We start from the raw sequence: 19,203 nt of genomic DNA, 5'->3' as shown, positions 1-19,203 counted from the left end.
AGAGGGTTGATATGTTGTGGGGTTGTTAACCAATGTCATAAAACAACATGTGTACTTCTGTTTCATGAGAAACTATTTGTTCTGTAATCCTTCACCTGAAGTACAATAAAAAAAAAATAAAAAATTAAACTAAAAAAAAAAAAGATGCGTTAATCAAAGTCAATGCACAACTCTTGATTGGATTTTGGATAATCTTCGTTATATACAATTATGAAAGAGTTTATTACACCACTGCAGGGGCCTATGTACGGAAAACAGGCCAAGGGCAATTAGTGTTAAATTGCTGAATGATGTCTCACAGCTGGCTATGGAAACTGTGATGGCCAATAGAAACTACTCATTCGCGCCCCACCTACATTGGTCCCCAGGGCACGCACCCTACCTGCTGTACCTTAGTTAAGCCTCTGCCCGCAGAAAATTTGAGTATGAACTCTATAATGCATAATATTATAATGTCCATGTTAATTTTCCTAAGTGTGATAATGGTATTATGGTCTCAAGGCAAGTATCTTTGCTATTAGGATGAAGTACTTAGGAGTGAAATGTAATGGCATCTGCAACAGACTTTCACGTGATTCAGGGAAAAATATATGTACAGACTGAGGCGGGGAGAGAGAGAAAAGAATGTAGGGCAGGGAGAGGAGAAAGGAAAAGTAGAAAAATATTAATGACTGTGATTCTAAGTAAAACACATGCAAGTGTTCATTAAACTAGCAAATTTTCTGAAGGTTTGGAATTGTTCAAAATAAAAAATTGGTTTGAGAAGTAATTATAGTTATATTTGCCCCTCCAAATTTGAATGACAGCTTAGCAGTTATAAAATGCTACAAAAACTGAAACTAATATTTTCCTTGAGCATATTGAAAATACTAGTTCAATATTTGCTTACATCTATTTTTTGCTAATGCTAAGTGTGTTGCGAATCTTTCTTTTTTTTAATATGGAATCTGTCCTTCTTTCTTGAAGTTTTTAAGATTTTTTCTTTGCCTTTGAAGTTTCATTTTCACTTGTTCTTAGCAGGTGTGTGCTGGTTTATAGTAACCCTGTTTGGAGCTTGATGCACCACTTCAATCCATGAATTCATTTCTTAATTTACATCTTTAAAATTAGGCTTGACTAGTTTAAAACAATCTTTAAATTTATACCTTATCACTTTAGCTGTGTCTAGTCTACTGTTTAACCAGATACTTCAAACAAATCTATTTTAAGATGTTATTATCTTTAGTGATTAGGGTGTATTTTTCTGAATATTGTACTGCAACTCCCTAATAAATTTCCTCTTTTTTGTAAGGTATAATATTACATACCACCACAGGTCTGTCAGTTTGTTGCACTGTGGTGATTTTCCTGATGCTGTGATGCTGAAAGCTGTGTATATCAAATATCAATAGGGTCATCCATGGTGGACATGTTTCAGCAGAGCTTCCAGACTAAGACAGACTAGGAAGAAGGACCTAGTGGTCTGTATCTGAAAAAATTGGCTAGTGAAAATCTTATGAATAGGAGTGAAGCATTGTCTGATATAGTGCTAAAAGATGAGCCTCTCAGGTTGGAAGGCAGTCAAGATACAATTGGGGAAGAGCTGCCTCCTTAAAGCAGAGTCGACCTTAATGACGTGGATGGAGTCAAGTTTTTGGGACCGTCATTTGCTAATGTGGCACAACTCACAGTGAGAAGAAATAGCTGCAAACATCCATTAATAATCGGAACATGGAATGTAAAAAGTATGAAATTAGGAAAATTGAAAGTTGTCAAAAATGAAATGGAACACATAAACATTGATATCCTAGGCATTAGTGAGCTAAGATGGACTGGTATTGGCCATTTTGAATTAGACAATCATACAGTCTACTATGCAAGGAATGACTAATTGAAGAGGCACGGCATTGCATTCATCATCAAAAAGAACATTTCAAGATCTATCCTGAGGTAGTATGCTATCAGTGATAGGATAATATCCATACCGTACAAGGAAGACAATTTAATGCAACTGTTATTCAAATTTACATACCCCTAAGGCCAAAAATGAGGAAATTAAAGATTTTTACCAACTTCTATAGTCTGAAATTGATCAAACATGCAATCAAGATTCATTGATAATTACTGGTGATTGGAATTCAAAACTTGAAAACAAAGAAAAAGGATATGTGGTTGGAAGATATGGCCTTGGTGATAGAAATGATGCCAGAGATCACATTATAGGACTTTGCAAGACCAATGACTTCTCATTGCAAATACCTTTTTTCAACAACATAAACAGCAACTATACACATGGACCTCACCAGATGGAAAAAGGAATCAAACTGACCACGTCTGTGAAAAGAAACAATGGAAAAACTCAATATCATCAGTCAGAACTGGGCCAGAGACCTACTGCAGAACAGAACATCAGGTGCTCATATGCAAGTTCAAGTTGAAGCTTGAGAAAATTAAAACAAGTCTACGAGAACCAAAGTATGACCTTGAGTATAGCCCACCTGAATTTGGAGACCATCTCAAGAATAGATTCGACACATGGAATACTAATAACCGAAGACCAGATGAGTGAGATGACATCATGGACCTCATACATACAGAAAGCAAAAAGATCATTAAAAAGACAGGAAAAAAAGAAAAGACCAAAATGGATGTCAGAAGAGACTCTGAAACTTGCTCTTGAATGTAGAGTATCTAAAGAGAAGGGAAGAAATGTAGAAGCAAAAGAGTTGAACAGAAGATTTCAAAGGGAGGCTTAAGAGACAAAGTATTATAATGAAATGTGTGAAGACCTGGAGTTAGGAAACCAAAAGGAATGAACACGTTCAGCATTTCTCAAACTGAAAGAACTGAAGGAAAAAATTCAAGCCTCGATTTGCAGTATCAAAGTATTCTATGCACAAAATAGTGAAGGATCTAGGACGTATCAAAGAGATGGAAGGAATATACAGCATCACTGTACAAAAAGAATTAGTCAGCGTTCAACCATTTCAAGAGGTAGCATATGAGCACGAACCGATGGTATTAAAGGAAGAAGTCCAAGCTTCACTGAAGGCATTGGCAAAGAACAAGGCCCCAGGAATTGACAGATTACCGGTTGAAATGTTCCAACAAACGGATGCAGTGCTAGAAATGCTCACTTGTCTAGGCCAAGAAATTTGGAAGACAGCTGCCTGGCCAACTAACTGGAAGGGATTAATATTTGTGCCCATTCCAAAGAAAGGTGATCCAATAGAATGCAGAAATTATTGAACAATATCATAAGTATCACACACAAATAAAGTTATGCTGTAGATAATTCAAAAACAGTTGTAGCAATACATCAACAGAGAACTGCCAGAAATTCAAGCTGGATTCAGAAAAGCATGTGGAACGAGGACATCATTGCTGATGTCACATGGATCTTGGCTGAAAGCAGAAAATACCAGAAAGATGTTTTATTGACTATGCAAAGGCATTTGACTGTGTGGAGTATAACAAATTATGGATAACATTGCATAGAATGGGAATTCCAGAACCCTTAATTGTGCTCATGCAGAACCTGTACATAGACCAAGTGACAATAGTTCAAACAGAAGAAGAGGAATCTTAGTGGTTTAAAATCAGAAAAGGTGTGTGTCAGGGTTGTATCCTTTCACCATACTTATTCAATATGTATGCTGAACAGTAATGGAAGAAGCTGCAGTATATAAGAACATGGCTTCAGGATTGGAGGAAGACTCGTTAACAACTTGCTATATGCAGATGACACAACACCGCTTGCTGAAAGTGAAGAGGACTTGAAGCACTTGCACATGAAGATCAAAGACTTCAGTATGGATTACACTTCAAACAAAGAAAACAAAAATCTTCACAACTGGACCAGTAAGCAACATCATGATAAACAGAGAAAAGATGGAAGTTGTCAAAGATTTCATTTTGCTTGGATCCACAATCAACACCCATGGAAGCAGCAGTCAAGAAATCAAACGACTTATTGTATTGGGCCAATCTGCTGCAAAAGACCTCTTTATGTTGAAAAGCAAAAATGTCACTTTGAGGACTAAGATGCACCTGGCCCAAGCCATGGTATTTTCAGTTGCCTCATATGCATGTGGACAATGAATAAGCAAGACTGAAGAACTGATGCCTTTGAATTATGGTGTGGACAAAGAATATTGAATATACCATGAACTGCCAGAAGAACAAACAAGTCTGTCTTGGAAGAAGTACAGCCAGAATGCTCCCTTAGAAGTGAGGATGGTGAAACTTCGTCTCACATACTTTGGACATGTTATCAGGAGGGACCAGTCCCTGGAGAAGGATATCACGCTTGGTAAAGTACAGGGTCAGCGAAAAAGAGGAAGACCCTCAGTGAGATGGATTGACACAGTGGCTGCAACAATGGGCTCAAACATAGCAATGATTGTGAGGATGGCACAGGACAGGGCAGTGTTTCATTGTGTTGTACATAGGGTAGCTATGAGTTGGAACCAACTTGATAGCACCTAACAACAGCAATCATTATTTTTCAGCCTCCTTACTTCATCCCTTAAACATGGTTGTGCCATAAGGTCCCATTCTTGGCTGTTTCTCTTTCTACTTAGCACACTGTTCCTGTTTCATCTCTTTGTTCTGACATGCAGCTCTTATCTCTAACCCATTTCACTTGTGGCCTCATTTATATAACTTCATTTGCATATCCACTGGCTCCACAAAACTGACAATTATCTCTGAATCCCCTTTCATTTTTTTCGTTCTCATGTTTTTCATCTCAGTGAGTTGGCATCACTTAGATTAAAAAAAAAAAAAAAAGTGGGCCATATTTATGACATATGCATTTTTTTTACAACTAACAGCAAACCAATGAAACCTCCAGTCTCTCTCTTATAATAATCCCCAGTAACATAGTGCTGTCCTGCATCATATGATTTACTGTCTCTCCTATATATTTCTTTTTCTCCTTGTTCCTCTTTTTAATGATAAGCTCATCTTCAATGAGGATTCTTTCCATAAGAGTCTCCTATACCCTGGGTTGTGAAAATGCATTCCTGGTTCAGTTTTATATTTGACTTTTCTATAGCACCAGGAAATTAACCAGTCTCTGACCAGTTTTGATATTAATATTTCATTCCAAGGTTTACTTAATTACACATGATGTAAATTTGGGTTTTATACCTGCTGTAACATCAGCTTGCATTTCTCTTTATTCAAGGATGGCTTTTTTTCTACCCAGACCTCAGCCAGATCACATGTTTCTTTGCAGCTTCCCCAGGTGCATAGAGCTTTCTAGCTTCTGCTTTGTAGACAACCATATTGTGACTTTTTGCTTATGCCAGTAATTCGGTTCTAGAAGCCCACCTCTATAGGGCCTATGACCCTGACTACTATTCTTGAAGGTTGTAGAAGTCCAGCCTCATATAATATGAGGAGTTAGATTTGGAAAGTAAATGTAAAGGAAATTACCACATGGGAAGTGGACAGAAAGAGGTCTATAGAAAAGATTAAAGGTGACAAAGTTCTCGAATGAAGTAAAAATATTTTATCTAACAGGTTTTACACAGACAAGGAGCATAAATTTATTCATCATCCGTCTGTATAGTTTTCTATCCCCTTTTCTGTTCCTGTCACTTGTAAGGATGCAAAACTTATTGGGTTACTCATATTTATGGAAAGACTAATTTTTCAGTTTATTAAGGCACATTAAAGGCATGATGTGCTCCTTCTCTCCCAGGAATTTATTTCCGTTTTCCAGTAATGAGGCTTACATGAGATCTGCCATGTTCTTAGAGATCCTGTCTCTCTGGCCATAAGCTGTTTTTTAGAACTGCCACTGTTTAAAGGTATCCAAACTCTGTTTTGAAGTGAAAGTGCAAAACATCTAAGCTGTTTGAAGAGGTTCTAGAGAATGAGACAACATATAGAAAGAGAGAAAGGAGCCGAGGAACACTTTGGAGTCATATATGTAAGTGAAGACATCATCTTCAAAGTGGATTGTTCAGCTCCTCCTGCCCCAGCTTATGCCACGTGGATTAGTGATGAACCACCCAACCAAGCCCTTCCCAGATTCCTGACCTCACAAAATCATGTGCCAAATGATTGTTTTGAGCCATGAAGATTTGGGGTAGTTACACAACAGTAGATAAATGATAATACTTAACAAGAAAATGACCTTTACGAAAGAGCTATTTAAAACTAAAAGACATATTGGCTCGCTAATGTCAGCTTTTCAACTCAAAACTGCAAGGAGAGGTACAGGAGACAGTGCTTAAACATATTGTAGTCTAGTGATAGTTAACCGAAGAAATTCTATTAAGTTTCAAATGAATGTATTTCTTATCTCACTGAAGATTGACAAGGTCTCCTGCAATTCTGAGAAGACCACACCGATGCTGAATTCAGTTTGAGGCATCTAAGCCCCAGACAGTTTGGAAGAAGTTCAGAGAAGAATAATCCCAACTCTGACCCATACCTCCCCCAATTTAAAAAAAAAACAACAGAAACGCAGCAACAACAGTCTACCCCACACATAAAACCACAGCGATGAAAGAAAGGAAGGTCTGGCTAGAGATAAAAGACAAAGCATATAACTAACTACATGAAAATATACCTCAGGGCCAGCAACTGGTAGCTACAGGAAAGCTATGATCTGAAGCTAGAAATATTTGAAAGTCATTTTGCACCAGCAATAGAACAACTTTTTATGAGGTTTTACTAATAAGGTAAAATGTATATGTATATATATATATTTTTCTACCCTACATTAACAAAATTAGAGCAAAAATCATTAAAATAACCATGTTTATATTTTTTCTTCTTTGTAGCTACTGTTGTAGCTAAGACACATCATCATTTACCACTAGTAAAAGGTCCAAAGAAAATAATTTTAATGATGCTTCTAAGTTAATCATATTTTAAACATGTACAATAAAAATTATATAAATACATTTTATATTAACATACACTTAAAAGGCATGCATGTTGTATTTTTTTAAACGTATTTCCTCATTTCATTTTGTTCTTTTTTTTATTTTGATCACTTATGTGCTTTGTTTGGATCTTTAAAAATTGGATGACAGTCACCTTTTACTTTTTTACTCTTACATCGTTTAATTAACATATAATAAATACCATCTGTGTGTTAGGCACTATTTTGGATTTGGTAATACAAAGCAAGATATAGTCCTTGCCTTTGAGCAGCTTCCATTCTAGTATAGGAGAAAACATTTTAAGGCAGTTATTGATTTTCTGGTCTATGTACTCGGGTAGCGATATTTGCAAGACACATGGGTAGTAAAGAAACAGGACCCAAACAATCAAGGAAATCCCCAAGTTGGATCTTGAACAATGATATATGCCAACCAACATAAAGATGCAAAATATCATACAAGATACAGCATATCTCAATTGATATAGTATACATGAAAATGCTTAGAAAATGTGAAACAATATACAAATATTAACCATCTATGGAGGTCTCACGGCCTAGTGGTTAAGAGCTCAGCTGCTAACCAAAAGGTCGTCAGTTCAAATCCACCAAGCACTTCTTGGAAACCCTATGGGGGCAGTTCTACTCTGTACTGTAGGGCTGTTATAAGTTGGAATTGACTCAATGGTAATAGTTTTTTTGATTTATACTACTCAATAATCTGAGTGACAGCAGAGATCTCTAACTTTTTTTAATTGACTTTACTTTTTAGAGCAGTTTTAGGTTTCCAGAAAAATTTTGCAGGAAGTACAGAGTTCCAATATATCCCCTCCCTCCAACCCTGCCCCCACCCCCCATTATTAACATCTTGCATTCCTGTGGTACATTTGTTACAGTTGATGAACCAATACTGATTCATTGTATTATCTAAAGTCTATAGTTTACATTAGGGTTCACTCTTTGTGTTGTATAGTAATATGGGTTTTGACAAATGCTTAATGTCATGTGTCTACCATTGTAGAATCATACAGAATAGTTTCACTACCATAAAAATGTTATGTGCTCCATCTATTAAACCTTCCCTTGCCCATCCCAAACCCCATGGCAACCACTAATCTTTGCACTTTCTCCATAATTTTGCCTTTTCTAGAATGTTGTATGTTGTCGTTAATTACTGTTGAATCAATTGTGACGCAGGCTGACCCTGTGTTACAGAATAGAACTGCTCCATAGGGTTTTCTTGGCTATAATTTTAACTGAAGAAGATATCCAGGGATTTTCTTCCATGGTACCACTGAGTAGGTTTGAACCACCAACTTTTAGGTTAGCAAGAGAGTGAAAACTGTTTGCACTACCTAGGGATCTTTAGAAGGTCATATATTTAGGATCATCATATGTAGCTTTCAGCCTGGCTTCTTTCACTTAATAATATGCATTTAGGGTTACCTAAACTAAATGGGCATGAATTCCTGGTAAACGCCCCAATTTCCTTCCAATCTCTCCAGATATTTGGGGGAGGCCTGAGTACTTACATTTTCTCTGAGCACTAGACCCAAGGCTACCCTTGAAGTACTTCCGTTTATGGATCAACATTCCTGCGCCATATATGCTGATTTTCTGCAAAAAAAAAATGTTAGCCATAGACTGAAATACAGTCACTGTTTCTTGATTCACTCACTCACACACACACACACACACACACACACACACACCACTCATGTGAGGTATTTGTGGGTGTAACAGGTTTTTAATGATGGTTGGAGGTGAGAAAGGAGCATTCGTGTCATGATAACACCAATCAGTTAATTAACTTTCTATCGGGATGATGGATATGGAGGCGTGCTGCTTTGATCTCCCTTCAAAGATGTGGTTGTTCTAGGTGCTGAGAGGGTGGTTACATTGGACAACCTTCAGCTGTCAGCCTCTTCAGAGACTGACCCCCCCAGGAGCAGATAGCTACCCACCAACCCACATTCCCTTCCTTATGGGTGGATTTGAACCATCAACCTTTTGGCTAGTAGTCAAGTGCTTAACCATTTGTGCCATCAGGAACTTCAAAAGGTACCCTAGAGGTCATCTAGTTCAATTCTGTGTTCAGTCTACACATGCATCCACAACAGCTCCAGCAAATTATCATCTCCTTTATTTATATGCAGTGAAATGCAACTTGCTCTCTCAGCAAGCAACTCATTTCAATTTCAGATGATTCTAATTGTCATTTTTTAAATACAAAGCCTGAAACTCTCTCCCTACAAATTCTTCCTACCGCTCCTAATTCTATCTTGTGGAGAATTGTTTCCTATATGAACAATGCTCAGAGCTATTTTGTTTCCAAATAGACAGCTATTTTTTCCATATCAACAAAATTTTTTCCAAACTAAATGCATCTTTTTTTTTTCCCTTCAACTTTTTTACTTTGGAAAGCATAGATTTGACTGTGCTCATATGATTAATTATCATGAACTGTAAGACGATGGATTTACATTTTCCATTATGCTTTGTCTTTCTCTTAACCAAACAATTTTTCCTGTTGTTTATTAAAAATAAATCAAAGTAACAGTTTTTCTGATGGAACAAATTGTAGGTTGATAATGCAACAAAACTTCCCTGTTACACAAATATTATTTTATATTAATGTTCAACATCATTTACAGAAAAAAAAATCAATGTTTGTGTTTATTTTTATACTAACTATATCAGGAAAATAGTGTTTGAAAAATAACAAAAAGTATCCAGAAAAAATAATGAAAATTTTGTTTTTCTCATTATTTTCATTAAGGCAGTTTTTAAATTGCTATTGAATATGTTAGTTATTTCTCTGATACTTTAAAAGGTTGAAGCCCAAAGCACACAAATGATATTTGAGTGTAATGAGGTTTTTTCTAAGATGTAGTCCTTGTCATAAAAACATGAATGATAGTGGCAATGAGTAGAAGATGTTCATAATTATTCATAATGGTTAATTCTAAGTTTAATAATTAACATAAAATTGCAAAAAGAAACATTTGATCATATATAATATGTATACTGTAAAACAACACTGCATTATCAGTCTAGAGGAAGTTAATGAGTGCCCATTTGAAATCCCTACTCACTTATGTTTATGCTTATTAGTATTTAATAATTAATAAAATAGTTGGTGATAAGGAAATGGAGTATGTAAATAGTTCTGCATATGTAAGCCCCTAGGATGAAATTTTCTTTGGAAAAATGATTCTTACATGTCACATTTTTAAGAGGTCAGTTTAGCACATCCATTTCAGCTACCAGAAACAACTTTTATGGAATGGTTTCAGGACTCTCATTTTCTATTAAAGAAATTAACATGCTTCTCCTCTTTGAGCTTAAGAGAGTACTAACAACAACGTATTGTTGGCATAAAAAGAAAAATGCTACCACTTTCTAGATTGCATTTACTTGGGTATCTTTTGCCCTAATTCTTAGCTGTAGAGCATAAAACAGTTTTCATTTTCACTGCAGGTATTTCAGAGAAAGAATAGACTTAGGATGCCATATTATACAAGATTAGCCAACTGCTATCATAAACAACTCCAAATCTTACTATATTTATATAATAATGGTTTATTTCTGGCTATGAGATTGTCTAATGCAGGTTTGTTGTCGGGAGGGAGGGCTCTGCTTCATGTGATTATTCTATTTCATCTTCTATTTGAGGTTGTGTGAAGGTCTGTCTTAGGCTGGGTTATCTAGAGAAACAAAACCAGTAAAGTGTATAAATACATACATATAGAGAGATTTATATCAAGGAAATGGCTCGCACTGTTGTACAGGCTGGAACAACTCAAGTCGGTGGGTTAAGACAGTGGTTTCTCCCGAATCACGTAGCCACAGGGGCTGGCAAACCCAAGATCGGCGGGTCAGACGGCAGGGCACTTACTCACAGGCTGGGAAGATTGACAAATCCCAAGATTGGCAGGCAAGACTGCAGGTAAGCTGCTAGCTCAAGTCCCAAGACCCAGAGGTCAGATGAACAGGAGCCAGCTGCAGGATCCAGAAAAGCAAAAAGCCCCAGAGCTCTGCCAGAATGTCCACTTATACTCAATGCAGGCCACACACCCAAGGAAACTCCCTTTCAACTGATTGGCTACTCACAGCAGATCCCATCATGGGGGTGATCACATACCAGATCTCAACAGGGAAGTGATCACAACATTATACGACTGCGAAAACACTGAGAATCATGGCCCAGCCAAGTTGACACACAGTCTTAACCATCACAAGGTCACAGAGTAGATGACAGGGACCAGGTCTGGAAGTGGCATAATCACTTTCTCCCATCTTTCAATGAACAGAACTCAGTCAACTAACTTTAGGAAAGAATGGAAGTATCTAGTTGTGGTCTCAAGAAAAAAGGAAATGATTTGGTGAACACACAGCATTGTCTCCACCACAGATTGAGTTTTAGGCAATTGTTTCCCTCACTTATTTTTTACTGGAATTTCATGACCTAACTCCCTAACTCACACCATATCCCTTGCATTGAACTTCTTTACAACATTGGTCTATCCTATCCTTCTCAGTCCCAGTCAATTTACAAGGAGAGTTGAGAACAAGGACGACCATTCAGAATTATTTAAGAATCAGCAAATAACACAATTCTGGAACAGTTGAATAGTCTGATTGATGGTCTTCAGAAAAGTATATTTCACCCTCACCAACTTTCTCCTAGTTATCACTAACATTACTTCCACAACCACACCCACCATCACAAAGCACGTCCACACATACCAGCACATGCATCTCACCCACAGCCCAAAAGAAAGCACTAAAGATGAATTCTATTGCACTCCTTCACACCACCTCTCTCTTAAACCTCGTGACTGTGGTCCTACTGCAAGAAATATATTTCATTCAGACCATTAGTTTCTCTTTTTCTGTTTTTGACCTCTACAACCTATTCTTCCCATAGCAGCAAGAGTGATAGTTTGAAATTATTCTTGAGATTTCATCAAAATCTTGTCCAAATTTCTAGAAAAAAACTCAATCTCCACTATAATCTGCAAGGCCCTATGTTATCCAAATCCTGCATAGCTATCCAAACTCATCTGTTAATACTCTCCTTATGAATTACTCTGCTTTCTCCATAAAGTATTTTCTGTTGTTTGAATATTCTTACCTCAGGGCCTTTGCACTCACTCTCAGATCTCACTTCTTTTGGATTTTTGTCTAAATATCATCTCCTCAGAAAGTCCACTCTTGATCACCCTATTTACATAGTTCCATGGTTCTACCCATGATTCTACCCATTATCCTAATCATTTTTTCATCATAGAGCTCATAATTAATCATATGTTTACTTGGTAATTTCTGAGTCCTTTACTAAAACATTATTTCCACAATGACAACAGACTTTCCTGTCCTATTCACTGAACTTAGAGTAGTGCCTGTCACATAGTGTTCACTCAATAATTGTGTATTTAATAAATTAATGGATGAATCAATAAAGAATGAGGCATTTTAATAAGATTTTGCCAGGTGATTACTAATCATAGGGCATTCAAGTCCAAAGGAATAGAATCAGAAAAAGCATATTAATTGGAAAACATGTTTGGGAATGTATATCTAATACTCTTAAGTGATTTGCTAGGTTTATGAAATAAAATATAATTGTATAACTTTTATTTAGAATGTATTACTGTTTTACTTTGAACTGGATAAAGCAATTTTTTAATACTCACTTTTGAAAATAGTCTTAAATTTATACTTGTGGTATGTTTTAGCCATTATCTAATTCAATCATTATACACAGCCAATATATAATTATATGTCATCCTATCTCTCTTTAGTAAATTACAGAATATAAAATGCACCAAGTTCTACTTAATACAAAGCATGTATTTTATTATTATAAAATATTGTAATTTATAATATCACACACTTTATTCTAAATAAATCTAACAAAAATTATGCTTTACAACACAAATTAAGTTTTACTTGAACTTTACACTAAATATTATTTTATATACTTGATGATATTAGAGTTTTCTTCCGTAATCTTACTGTTGAATTATAAATTTTCTATATAGTATAAAAAGTACTTGATACGTTTCCAAACTTCAGTCATGTTAAACTGAATAATTTTAATTGCAAGATTAAAAAAGTTTTTATTTGCTGGGCAATCTGGAAATAATAAAAGACAACTTCGATTTGTGATTGAGTAATTCTCACTACTTTAGTTTTTGGGTGGTGTATAATACACATGGTAATTTACACTCTAACATTGCAAAGCATAGTTTTCTTTGTCAGATAGTTTCATAATACTAAATTGTATTAGTACTGGAAATGTTAAGGAATTTCTTGCCTTAATCACGTTGCCTGCATTGAGGTTAATTTCTTCAAGTTTCTTCAACACATGAAATAAATGTTTCCTTCAACTTTCGTTAAACTGATGAATGGTTAATCTCTTTTAATGACAGGGATCCTAGATATTTTCAGACTTGCCTCAAACTTCAGCAATGTGATCTTTGTTGGCAGTGAATTCATCTGTCACAGTACAATGGGCTTCTACCATTTGCGCTGACTTCAAGGTAAGCTTAGCCACTATAGTTTCTTGCTGCTAAAGTTCCTTCCAATAAGTTCTGAATTGGCAGTGAATTCTAGATCATTAATATAAAAGCAGATGAGGTCAATGCTGCTATTTACATACTTTCAAAGGCCTCATCCATGACCAAATTGACAAGTTTTCCAGGCTCACTAAAAGACCAATGATCTTCAGATTCCAACCCTCCAGCTCCCTTGTTCTTACTGATTATGTAGAACACTTATGAAATACTGAGTTTTATTGGGCTATAATTATTTATGCCATATTAGAACCTATCTGTTGGACTATTTTTGCCCTTTAAAACCAGAAAAGTGACATACAATTTGTAGTGAGCAAAGGCATCTTAACTTGGGTAGAGCTTATTTCTCACTTAACACAGATGCCCTCTAACTTGTAGTAAAAACACACCACTCTTCTTGGTCTTTCCTTTTGGCATTTATATCTGTTGGGCAATGTGTTAGTCATCTAGTGCTGCTGTAACAGAAATACAAGTGGATGGCTTTAACAAGGAGAAATTTATCTTCTCATGGTCTGGTAGGCTAGAAGTCCAAATTCAAGGCATCAGCTCCAGGGGTAGTCTTTCTCCCTCTTTGTTGGCCTTCTCATCAACCTTCCCCCAGACTAAGAGCTTCTTCGCGCAGAGACCCCGGGTCCTAAGGACACGCTCTGCTCCTGGCACTACTTTCTTGGTGGTATGAGATCCCCCTCTCTGCTTGCTTCCTTTTCCTTTCATCTCTTGTAAGATAAAAGGTGGTCCAGGCCACATCCCAGGGAAATTTCCTTTACATTGGATCAAGAATGTGACCTTAGTAAGGGTGTTACAATCCCACCCTAATTCTCTTTAACATAAAATTACAATCACAAAATGGCGAACCACACAATACTGGGAATCATGGCCCAGCCAAATTGATACACACGTTTTTTGGGGGGCATAAGTCAATCCATGACAGGCAGCAATTGTGGCTTTTTGTTAAAACTCTTTGCCATCCTCCAGCATTCTTCCAGAGTATCTCCAGAATAATTTCTGACTAGCTGTCCACCTGGGGGCAGGGCTCCATCCTGCTCTTACTCATCACCCTCTATTAATCAGCCTTCTGTGAACTTGGCCCTGATGGCTGTCAGCTCACTTACCTTTTTAAACCTATCACACAAATTATTTGGTATATGCTGTATGAATGAGCTAAATTTTTTATTACCTTAAGTTACCTGATAACACAGACAGTAACTGAGACAGAAGGAGAGGAAATGGCCTTGCTGGAAGAGATAGAGAAATTGATACAGTGCTTAGTCATGAACACTAAAATTTAAAAGTGAAAGTAACGGAGTAGTTGTGAAAAGGAGGTGAGTGCGTACATTCTTATTCAACTTACCTACTTAAAAATCTCTAAAAGAAGTGAGTGAGAGACAAAATTAACGGCATTTTGATATGGATTTTTATGATGTTTTTCCCACAGTGGCTAATTAGAATATAATCAGTGTCAAATTTAAAAAAAATGTACTAAATCTGTAATTTTCACACTCAGTAACTTTGACGGAACAGAACATGTCAAAGAGTCTACAAAACATCTAGCTGGCTGGAGAAAGGTTGTTTTTCAAATATTCATAGAGTGTCTTAATCTTGCTACCCTATAGCAGAGCCTGAGACAAGGATCAACGTGTTGACACTATTTGGAAAGTCCCAGTCTAGGGTGGTGAGGTTGAGGAGCAGGGAGGAAGTGAGACAATTAAAGACAAAAAACAATTCACTATGATGACAACAACTGATTGCTCTGAAGGTATGTTTGCTTGGCATGTAGGATTTCTCTGAAACATTTGCAAGAAGAAACCATACCACAGAGCAGTCCATGAAAGGGGAAAGGCGGTGTCTTAGTCATCTAGTACTGCTATAACAGAAATACCACAAGTGGATGGCTTTAACAAAGAGAAATTTATTCTCTCACAGTCTAGGAGGCTAGAAATCCAAATTCAGAGCATTAGTTTCAGGGGGAAGGTTTACTCTTTCTCTGTCAGCTCTGGAGGAAGGTCCTTGTCATCAATCTTGACCTGGACTAGGAGCTTCTCAACGTAGGGACCCTGGGTCCAAAGGACACAAGCTCCTGCTCTTTTTTTGGTGGTGTGAGGTCCCGCTTCTCTGCTTACTTCCCTTTCCTTTTCTCTCTTCTGTAAGATAAAAGGTGGTGCAGGCCACACTCAGGGAAACTTCCTTTACATTGGATCAGGGATGTGACCTGAGCAAGGGTGTTACATCCCACTCTAATCCTCTTTAACATAATCTAATCTTGCCTCATTAACCACAGGCAGACATTAGGAATTACAACACATAGGAAAATCACAAAATGGTAGACCATCACACAATACTGGGAATCATGGCCTAACCAAACTGATACACATATTTTTGGGGGACACAATTCAATCCATGACGGGAGGGAAAATGTATCAGCTTAATTTATTCCAGTCTTCCATTTCCTATTGTCAAAATTTCCTCTATGGGAAGTTAACTCATGCAAGTATTCAGATTGTGTTGTCTAGTCCTTTGTCAGTTGCTCAGGCTACCAAACATCATGCTAGGTGATGGGGCATTTCATCAAATCTTGAAACTGAGGGACGATTCAGCATGGAGAAGTTGCTGACCTTGAGAGGGAGTTAAAGGAAAATGAGAAGTCTACAGTGTTTATATGCAATAGAGTCCACTACTCATACTAAGCATATCAATTTATGGCCTCCCAGTATGTCAGCTCCCTAAGCAAGTGACCACATGGTGGGTCCACAGACCTGCAAGATGACCTCAAACTAGAATTATATTTTCACTTAGTCTCCGTAAGCCCCCGTTCTCATTGGTGAAGTATGGTGACGTATCATATCTCTAGGTATCATTGTCATCTCAAACCCCATATCTAATAGTATTTAAACAATCATCATATTTCTCACTATCCAGTACACAGTTACCTTGGCAAATGGCTACATGATTATTTTGGGAACAATTGGAGAAATATTTTCTGTATATACGTGCTTTGGAACTGCACAAGTTCCTTCTTCAAGTTAACCCAGCCTACCCTTCCATCAAAGGGGGTACCATCCTGAGTATATGACATAGCCTATATTTAAAAACTGGTAAGTAGCCATTATTTCTGACTGCAACATCTGTCATTAGCTATGTGTTAACCTGTTCTTAATTTTTTCCAATTGCATAAATTATGTAGCAGCCTAGTTAGCTATCCATTTGTCTCTGCCCTGGGAATATCACGATCTGTTAGCTGCCACCATTGAATCTTTATGGTCAAGGCCTGTTTGCCAGTCAGGCCTCACTGTCCTTTGTGGTGCTTATATACATCTTGATTCTGATGATTAACTACCCTTACCTGGTTTATGGATTGAATTGTGTCCCCCAAATATATGTGTTGTTTATCCTAACCCTTATACTTGTTGTTATAATCCCATTTGGGAATGAGTTTTCTTTGTTATGTTAAAGAGGCAGTATCAATGTAGGATGCATCTTAAATTAATGTCTTTTAATATGTAAAAGAGCAGATTAAGCAAGCAAGCAAGCAGAGATGAGGGAAGATAGATGCCAGGCCACATGAAGATCACCAAGGAACTGAGGAACAGAAGCTGAGAAGAGACAGGGACTTTTCTCCAGAGCCAGCAGAGAAAGAAAGCCTTCCCCTAGAGCCAGTACCCTGAATTCAGACTTACAGCCTCCTTAACTGTGAGGAAACAAATTTCTGTTTGTTAAGCCACCCACTTGTGATATTTCTGTTGTAACAGCACTAGATAACTAACACACATGACCTCTGCCTTACCAGATTCCAGGTCAATGGCATCATTAAATACTAAAAATCTCAGCCTAGAGGATAGTCATTACCAAGCTATCAAAGACTGTAGCACTCCCCTTCTGCCTCCAATAGTGCATTTCCTTACTGCCCTAATGAACAGAGGATCCTTCATCATATCACTTGGTTACATGGTGGGTTCCTGAACTATACATAGAAAGTCATTATAACATTTATAATGTTATAACAGTATAACGTTTTCATATATTAGAACTTTCTGCATCCCTCTTTAACCTCTTGCATGCCCGCTTTGTTTACTCTTGGCCATCATTGAGTCCAGGCTTCTAGGTGTAATTTCAGAAAACTATTGCCTAACTCCAATAGTCCTTTCTAAAGTATTAAATCCTGAGTCCTGAGATTCTGAGCCTATCTAGTCTTGTATTCCACCTTCCTTCTCAGTTTAAGTCTCAAGACTCAAACCCATACATACTTCCCAGGGTCTTGCAAGTGCATATTAGCCAGCTACTATTACTTTTCCAAGGTAGATGATTTCTTCCTGGAGTTTAGCTTTGACTTCCCCTTAATAGAGTATGCTGAGAGTAGACTTTGATTATGGCCTGTAGGCAATGTAGGGTGATGGAGGCATATTGTAAAAAGAATAAGTGTCATTTTACAGGGCATCTGCATCATGTGAGGTCATTGCATCATCTCCAGGTAAGGGGAGACTGAAGTATGTTTTCTGACAATACAGAGAGGTTATAATTTTGAGGTTCTATTTTGTCAGGTTCCATCTACCCATTGTCCATCTCAGGTGTCAGTGTCCCACTCTCGTTCTGAAGGTCCTAACTTTGTTATAGAAAAACTAGCAAGTTCAGAACTTAGTGTCCTCTGACTTTCTGATTATGTATTAATTTGGAAAGTAACTGCCCTAAGCTTTTTTATTCTATTATATGTAAGGTGTCTATTGTTGTCAGAAGTAATTTCCCAACATCACAATCATAAATAATACAGTTTTCATAATTATTAAGTGCCACAGTCTTTGGCCTCTCAATGCCTTGCCCTCCACTTGCACATCAGCTAATTAAGCACAGTTGAATGTTTAAGTAATTATGATGTCACTAAATGCCAGTGGTTTTGGTTTTCAGAGAGCTAAGTAATCCAATCCAAAGTCCCATCCTGAGGCACCAATTATGTTATCCTTGGCACTCTAGAAGGTAGAGCTTAAGGCAAGCATTAAAGTGGTGGCAATGTATTAGGAGGTCCAAACAGTGTGCTCTGAGAGTGAGGGGGAACAAAATGTAACTCATTCAGGAAGGATACAGTCAAGGGAATTGGTAAAGGTGTTCAAATATTATGACCCCAGAATTAAAAACAAATAAACATATTCACAAACAAAATATTCACATATTTGGTTATCTGTAATACATTTTCTATTGTCATGATCTTCTTATGATCTGAATCAACAGAGTTGTATTTGGGAGCTATAATTTATACAGTGTCATTTTTATCACTTATACAGTATGAATGAAAGAAATCATTTATGCATGAAAGCAGCAGATATCATATATTTAGGAATGAAATTGAATTCCTGAAACAGGTGTCATCTCCTCTAGGTCATCATGAATTAGAAGCAGAAGCAGTACATATACATATAGGAAAGAAGATATTTAGACATGTCAAACTATACAGGAAATACCTATGTTAATAATTTTCTTAGAGAATACATCAAAAGTATGAAATCAACAAAATAGGTAATTTCAAGCTGTTCCTATCATCTTCAAGACCCAGTTCAAATGTCCCTTCTTTTGGAAACTGGCCCGTAGCTAGGGTTGGTTACTTCCTTACAAGTATTCATACAGCACACACATCATTTTATATATCATACCTCTCTCCCCAACTCGATTGTAAACTCTTTAAGATCAGGAATGAAATTTTTTATTGGCCTTTACACCTAAAACAGTAACTAGTATGTGCAATGTTTTAATAAA

At 37.0% G+C, this 19,203-nt stretch overlaps 1 long non-coding RNA gene across 1 annotated transcript in view; it reads left to right on the top strand.

Annotated features, from left to right (window-relative positions):
• The window catches only part of LOC111821134 (uncharacterized), a 40,590-nt gene that overhangs the window by 18,118 nt on the left and 3,269 nt on the right, over nucleotides 1-19,203 (top strand). The window contains exon 3 of the long non-coding RNA XR_002824599.1: nucleotides 13,321-13,431. This is a non-coding gene — a long non-coding RNA (uncharacterized LOC111821134). The remainder of the gene's footprint in view (nucleotides 1-13,320; nucleotides 13,432-19,203) is intronic.

This window comes from Trichechus manatus, unplaced genomic scaffold, assembly GCF_000243295.1.
Source record: "Trichechus manatus latirostris isolate Lorelei unplaced genomic scaffold, TriManLat1.0 scaffold00067, whole genome shotgun sequence".
Taxonomy (NCBI): domain Eukaryota; kingdom Metazoa; phylum Chordata; class Mammalia; order Sirenia; family Trichechidae; genus Trichechus; species Trichechus manatus.
This window is presented reverse-complemented; position numbering and strand designations above follow the sequence as displayed.